Source organism: Mastomys coucha, unplaced genomic scaffold, assembly GCF_008632895.1.
Source record: "Mastomys coucha isolate ucsf_1 unplaced genomic scaffold, UCSF_Mcou_1 pScaffold18, whole genome shotgun sequence".
Classification (NCBI taxonomy): domain Eukaryota; kingdom Metazoa; phylum Chordata; class Mammalia; order Rodentia; family Muridae; genus Mastomys; species Mastomys coucha.
In genome coordinates this window covers 107,368,233-107,377,118 of record NW_022196900.1, presented here as the reverse complement: position 1 = coordinate 107,377,118, position 8,886 = coordinate 107,368,233, and the positions used below count along the sequence as shown (strand labels likewise).

General features: G+C 52.3%; 1 long non-coding RNA gene across 1 annotated transcript in view; it reads right to left on the bottom strand.

Moving 5' to 3' along the window:
- Positions 1-4,700, bottom strand: part of LOC116095676 — a 10,297-nt gene extending 5,597 nt beyond the window's left edge. The window contains exons 1-2 of the long non-coding RNA XR_004120682.1: positions 4,483-4,700; positions 2,472-2,594 (exon numbers count right to left, since the gene is read on the bottom strand). This is a non-coding gene — a long non-coding RNA (uncharacterized LOC116095676). The remainder of the gene's footprint in view (positions 1-2,471; positions 2,595-4,482) is intronic.
- Between the last annotated feature and the right edge of the window lie 4,186 nt (positions 4,701-8,886).

Here is an 8,886-nt window from a genome sequence, read left to right as displayed (position 1 = left end):
CTCCTCTTCCTCCTCCTCCTCCTCCTCTTCCTCCTCCTCCTCCCAGACCCTCATCTACACCTAGATCCTCTCCCATCTGAAGGCTAGTTAACCAGATCCTTCATTTCATTTGCAGCCTTGATCCCCCCTCCCCGAACCACCCCTTACATAAAGTGACATGAAGTATGATATCCACAGGTTCCAGGGACTGGAATGTGGACATCTTTTGGAGACCTCACTTTGGGTTGTACGCTGGCAGGAGGCCCCCCCCTTCATACCCACAGCTCCTCCAGAAAGCTGTGTCCCATCGTAAAGAAAGGACATCCCATCATGCTTAGGGAAAGGCAGGTGTGGACTGCTGCCAGGATGCAGGTGTGAGGCCTGTGGACCGCAAAGGCCAGGCTCCTCCACTCAGCTGTCCTGAGGATCAGAAGGTGCAGCCATCCAGGAACGGGAACCTGGAATGACCTGCTAGGGATCCAATGGAGAAAGCCAAGAACCTGTAAGTGACCTTCCCCAGCCTCAGCCCAGATGGCAAAGCAAAAGAACAAGAGTGTGCTTTCAGAAAGGGAGGCTTGGGTCAGGTGGTGGTGGTGCATTCCTTTAACCCCAGCACTTGGGAGGCAGGGGCAGAGGCAGGTGGATCTCTGAGTTCAAGGCCAACCTAGTCTACAGAGAGAGTTCCAGGACAGCCAGGACTACCATACAGAAACCCTGTCTATGTAGCCCTGTGTAAAAAAAAAAAAAAAAAAAAAAAAAAAAAAAAAAAGAACAGAAGTGGGTGGAGGGATTTGAGCAACCTCTCCAGACTTTCGGAGGCACTTTCTGCTCTAAATAATTGAGGCCCTGCCCGGCTCCCTATCTCCAGCTCATCTCCTTCAGACGATTTATTTGCTCATAAAATTGAAGGCCTTCTTTGGCACCATTTTCTGTTCTGCTTAGACAAATATTTAGCAGCCAGACTTAACCTTAATTTCCTTAAATATCAGGGGGGTGGTGGTGGAAGATGGAGTGGTTTACCCAGCAGAAGAGGACATGTGTGTCCGGGTCAGGGCCAGGGTGGGGAAGCTGCACCAACTTAACTACCTCTCTCTGTGACCATCCATGTCTCCTCATGGGGACTTCAAGAAGAGCAAGGAGCAGGTGGCAGAGTGCCAGGTATTTTGCACCCAGCAGGGCTGGCATTCTGGGACAGTCCTCACTGCAGGCAGTGGCAGAGCAGTCTCGGATCCCTCCCCACCCCCTGGACTAGTACACGTGAGGCAGAAGCCAGAGACTGGAGCAGTTAGCAAGGGAAGGAGGGTCTGGTGCCAAGGCTATAGGGACTTGACTGGTACCCCTGTGTCTCCCACGAAGATGTTCAAGGACTCATTTCATTCACGGATTCTTGGGGGGGATGTCAACCCTGTGCTGAGCCCTGAGGTCAGAGGAAAAGTCCAGGGACAGAGAGAAAGTCCTGCCTCACAGGGGCAAAGGTCTACGAGGCTGATGGAAAGAGGAAGGATTCATACGGAGAGAAGAACAAAAGTCCAAACAGCCCTCGTAGAAAAAGGGCGTGGCCAAGATGAGTCCCAAGGTCAAGCTAAACAGGGTCCCTGGAAATGGCCAGACAGAAAGTCAAGTGGTCGGTGGCCTCCAAGGCAGGGACCCTCAGGAGGCAGAGACTCCTAAGCAGCAGGGACTCTCAGGAGCCAAGGAGCCCGGGGTGCTGCTGTCCACCCTGGCCTCTGTAATTAGCTCCATCGCTCACCTCTCCTACCATGACTGTCCCTCTCTCCTCCGCTCCCTGTCTGTGGGGGTAGGGGAGCAACTGGTGCCCTCCCAGACACCCAGGCAAGAAACCATTCCGCCTCCTCTGATGAATGGCACAGCCACCCTGCTCTATGCTTCAGGCACATTACCTTATTTAATTCTTACAGCAGCCCCGCTGAGGAGGCTGTGCATTCCCCGTATTATAGAAGCTGGGGTCTAGAGATGGAATTCACAACACCAAGACAGCCCAGCATGTTGGATCATTGAGCTTGCATGGTGATCAGAGGGGGTGCAGGGGGAAGGTACTCCAGGGGAGGGGTGAGGCCTCCGCAAAGGTCCAGAGGGGAGGGGTGAGGTAGGGCGGAGCACAGAGCTTCTCATCGGATGTCACCTGTTATGAAGGACGATGACCCTTCCCCAGAGCTTTTAGTCTTTAAGCTACCATCAATATGGTCGCCTTACTTGATCTTCTTCGGTTGATGTTGCAGAAAGTGGCCCAGAGAGGTGAAGATGGGGCCCAAAGATGCATAGCTGAGATGCATCAGAGGTGGGTCCTATCCCTACAGTAGCGTCTCTCTAGGGTGCTTTGGAAGAAATGGCAAAGATGGCTGGGGACTAGAACTGAGGAATCAGACCAGGAGCCCTTCATGGGGAAAGGAAGGTAGAAACAGTAGCAGTGAGGACCTGTGCGTCAGTTACTGTTCTGTTGCTGTGATAAAATACCATGACCAAGGCAACACAGAAAGAAGGGCCAGGACTCCAGAGGCTTTGAGTCCATGGTGGCAGAGCAGAAGCCTGGTGACTGGAGCGGGAAGCTGAGATCTTCACATCTTTAGCAGCAAGCAGAAAGCAGAGAGGGCGACCTGGGAACCGTGAGTGGCTTTGAAACTTCAAAACCCACCCCCAGTGACATGCTACCTCCAGCAAGGCCACTCCGCCACACCTAACTGACCACCAACCCCAAACCTGCCTTCCCCTCAACTGTATCGCCTCTGGGAAGTGTCTTTGGTCACACTCTTGCCCCAAATGCTTGCACCACTCCTCATTCCCACATCTTGCTAAGATGTTCTATCCACCATGGCTATGTTACACCTTCCTGAACCTGTGTCTAATATTAGCTACAGGTATATGTATATGAATGTATATGCATATGTATAGTGTATGTATGTATACATATGTCTGTGTATATGTGTGTATGTACATGTGTGTATGTGTACGATGTATGCGTATGTGTATGGGTATGTGTGTGTATGTGTATGTATATGTGTATATATATGTATATGTATGTGTGTATGTGTGTATGTGTACATGTGTGTGGTGTGTGTATGTATGTATATGGATATGTGTGTATGTGTATGTATATGTGTATACATATGTATATGTATGTGTGTATGTATATGTATACGTGTATATACATGTATATAACTGTGGGTGGAACCCAAGGTCTTGTGCATGTGGACAAGACATCTACCACTGACCCTCACTCCCCCAGCCCTAGCTGCTGTGTGCTTGTGTATGTGCTTGTGTGTGTGTGTGCGTGTGTGTGTGTGTGTGTGTGTGTGTGCTCTCAGTGGGGGGTTGATAGAAAATGGCCTCTATAGGCCCATTGGGAGTGGTACTATTAATAGGCATGGCCTTGTTGGAGAAAGTATGTCACTACAGAGTGGGCTTTGATATTTCAGATATTCAAACCATGCCCAGTGTGGTATTCTCTTCCTGGTGCCTGCCGATGAAGATGTGGAACTCTCAGCTCCTTCTCCAGCACCATGCCAGCCTGCCTGCCTGCCACCATGCTTCGCACCATGATAATAACATACTAAACCTCTGAAACTACAAGCCAGACCCACTTAAATGTTTTTCTTTAGAAGCGTTTGTGTGGTCACGGTGTCTCTTCACAGCATTACACGAGATACTCTCCGAGCTTCAATTTTCTTGCCAGTAAAATGGGTGTGTAACAGTACCTGCCTCATCTCTGGCATAACAGTGTGATCGTTGAGGTCACAGATAGCTCCTAACAGAGGACATGATGGTCAGCAGTGACCTGTCAATCAGTGTTAGTCGGTTGCTGGTTGTGGGTTGGATTTTAAGTGTCCTAAATCCCTAGTTCCAGGAATGGGACTGGATGTGGAAATAGGCTTTCTGTAGACGTAATCAAGATGATGTCACCATCAGTGTAGTCTTGATCTCGTGCCCTCAGAGGAGGGAAATTTGGCCCACACAGCAACATACAGCAAGAGCAGAGTATGAAGGTGGAGACAGAGATTGGAGTGGCACACTATCAACCCAGGGACACGGAAAGATTGTCACCTTCACCAGAAGCTAAAGAGATGTGTGGAGTAGATCGGCCCCAGAGCTTCAGAAAGTGGTGACCCTGCCAACAGCTGGGCTCGGGGCTGGCAGCCAAGAAAGGTTACAGAGTAGTGTCTCCTGTTCCTGCTGATTTATTGTGACATCCCCAGGAAACCAGAGACCTACTGTGTGAAACAGTAAAACTGAGCAAGGTTCTGGATACCAGCTATGAAGTGCAGGAGGCAGAGTGCTGCATATGAGGTACCGAGTATGAAGTGCTGGGTACAAGGTGCTACATATGGGGTACTGAATATGAAGTGCTGGGTACAAGGTGCTACATATGGGGTACTGAATATGAAGTGCTGGATACAAGGTGCTACATATGGGGTACTGAATATGAAGTGCTGGATACAAGGTGCTGGGTGTGAGGTGGCTCTCAGTAAGACCCCCTCCCTTCCTCACCTGGTGTTGACCCTCTGCCTCTGCACTCTCCCGTACCTCAAGTCCTTGCAGCCTCCCTCCTCCCTGGCTCTGCTAGCCAGTCCAGTCCTGGCTGGAGGAAGGCTGGGCCAGGGCTGGTGGCCAGAGCTGCTTCTTCTGGCTGGGGGCCGAGACCTGCAACACCTCATTACCAGGCAGAATGTAATGCAATTTCACCCTTGGACAGCGTTGAAAGCCAGGCCTCTGCTGGCCGAAAGATGGGCCGGAAGCTGTTCTGGGGGGCCTCCTTGTCCTCTCTTGGGCGGGCAAGTCTCTGAAGCACCCAATTGCTGGCTCACAGTGAACTCCACAGCTGAAGGAAGCAGATAAACCTCGCCAGCCAGCGTGCTGGTGTCCTGAAGCAAACATTAGGAAATGAATGCGTCTTTTCTCAGGCTGCTCCTGTCTCCGCCCCCACGGCACACTGCATCTCTGCCTGCTGCCTCCCCTTCCTGGCCTTTCTTTCCTTCCTCCCTTTGTTTCCTGTTTTCAATAAACATGATTCATGCCAACCCGGCTGGCCCTGTCACTAGCCCAAGGCCAGCTGTAATTCTCAGCCATGAACCCAGGCCACTGCTGAAGCTATGGCCCCGAGGATCAAGGAATGTGGGCTCCTCAGGAAATGGTACACAGGTTGAAGGCATTTGGGTAGCTCAGGCAGGTGGCCCGGTGCCAGATGAGATGCCACTGAGTGCTAGGCACCAGAGGAGCAACTATGGCTAGAGCCTCTGAGCCACTCTCCCATGAACACTGGCAGCAGCTCTGCTCCTAGGCACGCTTGTCCGGGCAGTGGTACAAGCTTGTCCTGTGAATGAGTGGTTCATACAGAACAAGTCTCTCTCTTCTTCTGGAGGCTGGAAGTCCAAGCCCCAGAAGGAACAGGGCCTTGTAGTCTGAAGGGAGCCCCTTTCTGGGCCCTTCTACTCCTCCCAAGCCATGAATTCACAGCTGGAGTGTTTGGGGCTTCTGTCGGCAACTCCAGTGTGGACACACAGTGCTTGTTGAGGACATGGTTGACTGAAGGGAGAACGGGCATTTACTGAGCACTTAGTGTGCCCATACATCTCCAGTAAGCCTACAAGGCAGATGCTGGTGTCCATCCCCTTTCCAGATGTGGAACTGAGCATGGGATACGGGTCTGATGCCTGACAAGCTGGAGGGCCGGAGACTTGAATCAGGCAGTGCGAAAGATCCCTTAAAGGGCCATGGAGTTAAGCAGCAGAGACAGCACCTTCCCAGCCTCTGGGAGGTGGCACCAGGTTCTGAGGAGCTGCTGGAGTGACCATGCTGTGCTTGCAGGGACCCAGATGTGAGGTGGATGGGGACAAGTCCCCCACCTCTCCCTGTGGGATTTTTTCAGAGCACTGCCCACAGAGGTCAGAGCCTGGGTTCTAACCCTGGTTCTGTGGCCCACCAGCCACATGATGAAGACATCACTTGTGCCTGGGCTTCTGGATCTGTCTGCACCACTCTGGGACAGTTTCTCAGTGAGGCTCACAAGGAGGAGTGATCCGACTCGCCATGGCCGTTAGCAGAGGACATGACCTTGGAGATGGAACACCTGGCTTCAATTGTGACACGGCTACACGCCGGCTGTGCAACCTTGGTCCAGTTACTTGAGCTCTCTGGGCTCTCATCTCCCTGCGTGTATGATGGGGAGGAAGAGAAGGAGGCCATGCCAGGCAAACAGAGCACAAGTCCACACAGCCAGCCAGCAGTGGTGGCCATTTTGCTTCTCTTCCTCTCCTCCCAAGCCATCTGATGCTGCTGCTCCCCCCCTGCAGTGATGTGCACAGCTTTTTAACTCCTCTGTATTTAACTCACTCACTTAAAATTTTAACAGTTTTGTCTAAGAAATGAAAGAAAACACAGATAAAAAGCCATTTAGAATCATGGCTCTGTAATCTAGGAGTTCTCCTTCCCAGGCAAGCTGTTCAGTAGTTATTCATGGGCGGGAGAACCTGGAGAGTAAATGCAGCCAGCGAGCTCCCACAGGAAGAGGAACACAGCTCCCCCCCAAGACTGCCAGCATCTCCCTCAGAAATGCATTCATGTGCCGCCCTCTGGGAATGTAACGCCCCCAGACCTGCTGGGCTTCTGGGCAGACATCTAGGGGGGGTCATGGGGAGAACAGAGCTCACTTGGGAACACGGCTCAGCTATGGTTGGCAAAATGGCTATCAGGTGGTCTCTGGGGACAGTCATGCTCAGGAGCCTGTAGTTAATCTGGGTCATTCGCCGGTGTCCCTTGGGACAGCTGGGCTTGGGGTCACACTGTAGCTCTCTGAACTGGCTGGCTGTGTGACTTCAGGTGGGACCTACAGGTCTCGTAGAACCTTGGTTTCCTGGACTATAAAGTGAGTGGCAACCCTTCCGACTTAATAGTATGAGGAAAGAGAAAACCCGTGCTGGAGAGCACCGTCTCTTCAATGAGAAGGGTTTTCATAAAAAGTGTCAGAGCTGTCTGGACAGTCTGCCACGGGAAAGCAGAGGGCAAGCCAAGGCAGAAGCCAGGCTCAGCATGGCTGACAACACGACCTAGGAACTGGGCCTTGGTAGAGGAGGAAGTGGGTCCCTGGAGGGGAGGGGTGTCAAAGCGTACAGCCGCGCTTCTGAAAGACCCGTGGAGGGTTTCCCTGATGTGAAGGTCTCACAGTGCACACTGTGCCTCCATCCTCATTCTCTGCTCTTGGGCCCAATAAGCAATCCACAGGGGCCCACACACAGTGGGTGCTCTGTGTATAGTCCTGTCACTCAAAGATCTCATGGGCAGTATTAAGTATATGGTCGCCTCACAGAGGAATGCCTGTGTCCTTGGGTTCTAGACAGATGTCTTTCTTTCTTCTTCATTCCCTTGGGAGGGGGGCAGTGTGTGCCTCTTTAGAGCCTCATGGCTTCTGGTGGTCGCGCACACAGTATGGGCACAGTAAATGCGGCTGGAATGGAGTTCTCCCATCCTTTCCTGAGTGTAGTGGGTGGGGGTATGAAGCGAAGCAGAAAAGCAGCCTCTTCCTGTCCTTGAACTCAGCCTGATGTGAAGCACAATTACAGCTGGTCTGACTACCCCACCCTCAGGGGCCCATCGTCTGACTATGCTTGTTAGCTCCCTGCCGATGGCCATGGGTCTGCTGCAGCTTCCTGCCTCCCTCTGTCTCACTATCTCCTTGGGAAGGAGCTGGCTCACCAGGCTGTGCAGGGCACCCAGGCTGTGCAGGGCACCCAGGCTGTGCAGGGCACGCAGGCTGTGCAGGGCACGCAGGCTGTGCAGGGCACTCCAGGCTGTGCAGGGCACCCAGGCTGTGCAGGGCACCCAGGCTGTGCAGGGCACTCCAGGCTGTGCAGGGCACGCAGGCTGTGCAAGGCACCCAGGCTGTGCAGGGCACCCTGGGAGCCTCAGGACTCTGTACTTCTAGTCCATCCCAGGGCCAGCACTGGACCCAGATGGAGGACTGATAGGTGGGAGTTCAACCAACTGCCGACCAAGTGCAGTGTGGGAGATGCCATGGCCAGAGGACACCTTTCACTACCATCCCCTTCATCCAGCCATTCAAATCATTCTGTTTGTCTTCACCACTGAGTTCGAGTCCTTGCTCGGAGCCTGGTGCTCCCTAGACCATAGCACAGGTGCACAGGGCAGGAGGAAGCTGCTGGGTGGTCCTGGTCTGCAGGCGCCATGACAGTTCCCTGTGGAATTGGCCTTTGTAGCATGCTTTAAAGGCTGCAGATTACTGTAGAGAAGAGATGAAGAAAATCCTCGTAAGCAGGGTCCAGCCTCAGCCAAAGTGAGGAGGTATGAGATGTGTAGAAGGGGCTGTCACTTGGCCTGTCTCATAGATACGCCAGTTTCTTCATTCCTAAGGGTAAAGTGAAGAGAAGGTAGAGACAGAACATAGGGTCGAAAGCCTGCACCTGATCTCAGAGGTCAGCCATAGCCTGAGGCATTCACTCTAGTGCTGACCTAACCAACCTGGATGCTTGCATCTCCACAGGTGAAGGGTGCTGAGAAAGTTCTCCTGAGAAATCCAGAGCGCTGTGATGGATTAGTCATGCCTGCCTTGGGAACATCAAGGGAGCAAAGCCTCTCTGAGCTGGTTTCTGCCCCTCTCCTATTTTACACACATTGCCTATTTTACACACATTGAACTGAAGCTAAAAGTGGATACTTAGGAGCTGGGGAGATGGCTCAGTGGTTAAGGGTACTCGTTGCTCTTCCAGAGGTCCTGGGTTCAGTTCCCAGCACCCACGTGGTGGCTCACAATGGCCTGTAAGTAACACCATTTTTAATGGGGATTTGACACCAGGACCTTCCACTATATCTGCACACGCGTGTACAATACAGATTCATGCAGACACATCACACACATACTATATATATATATATATATAT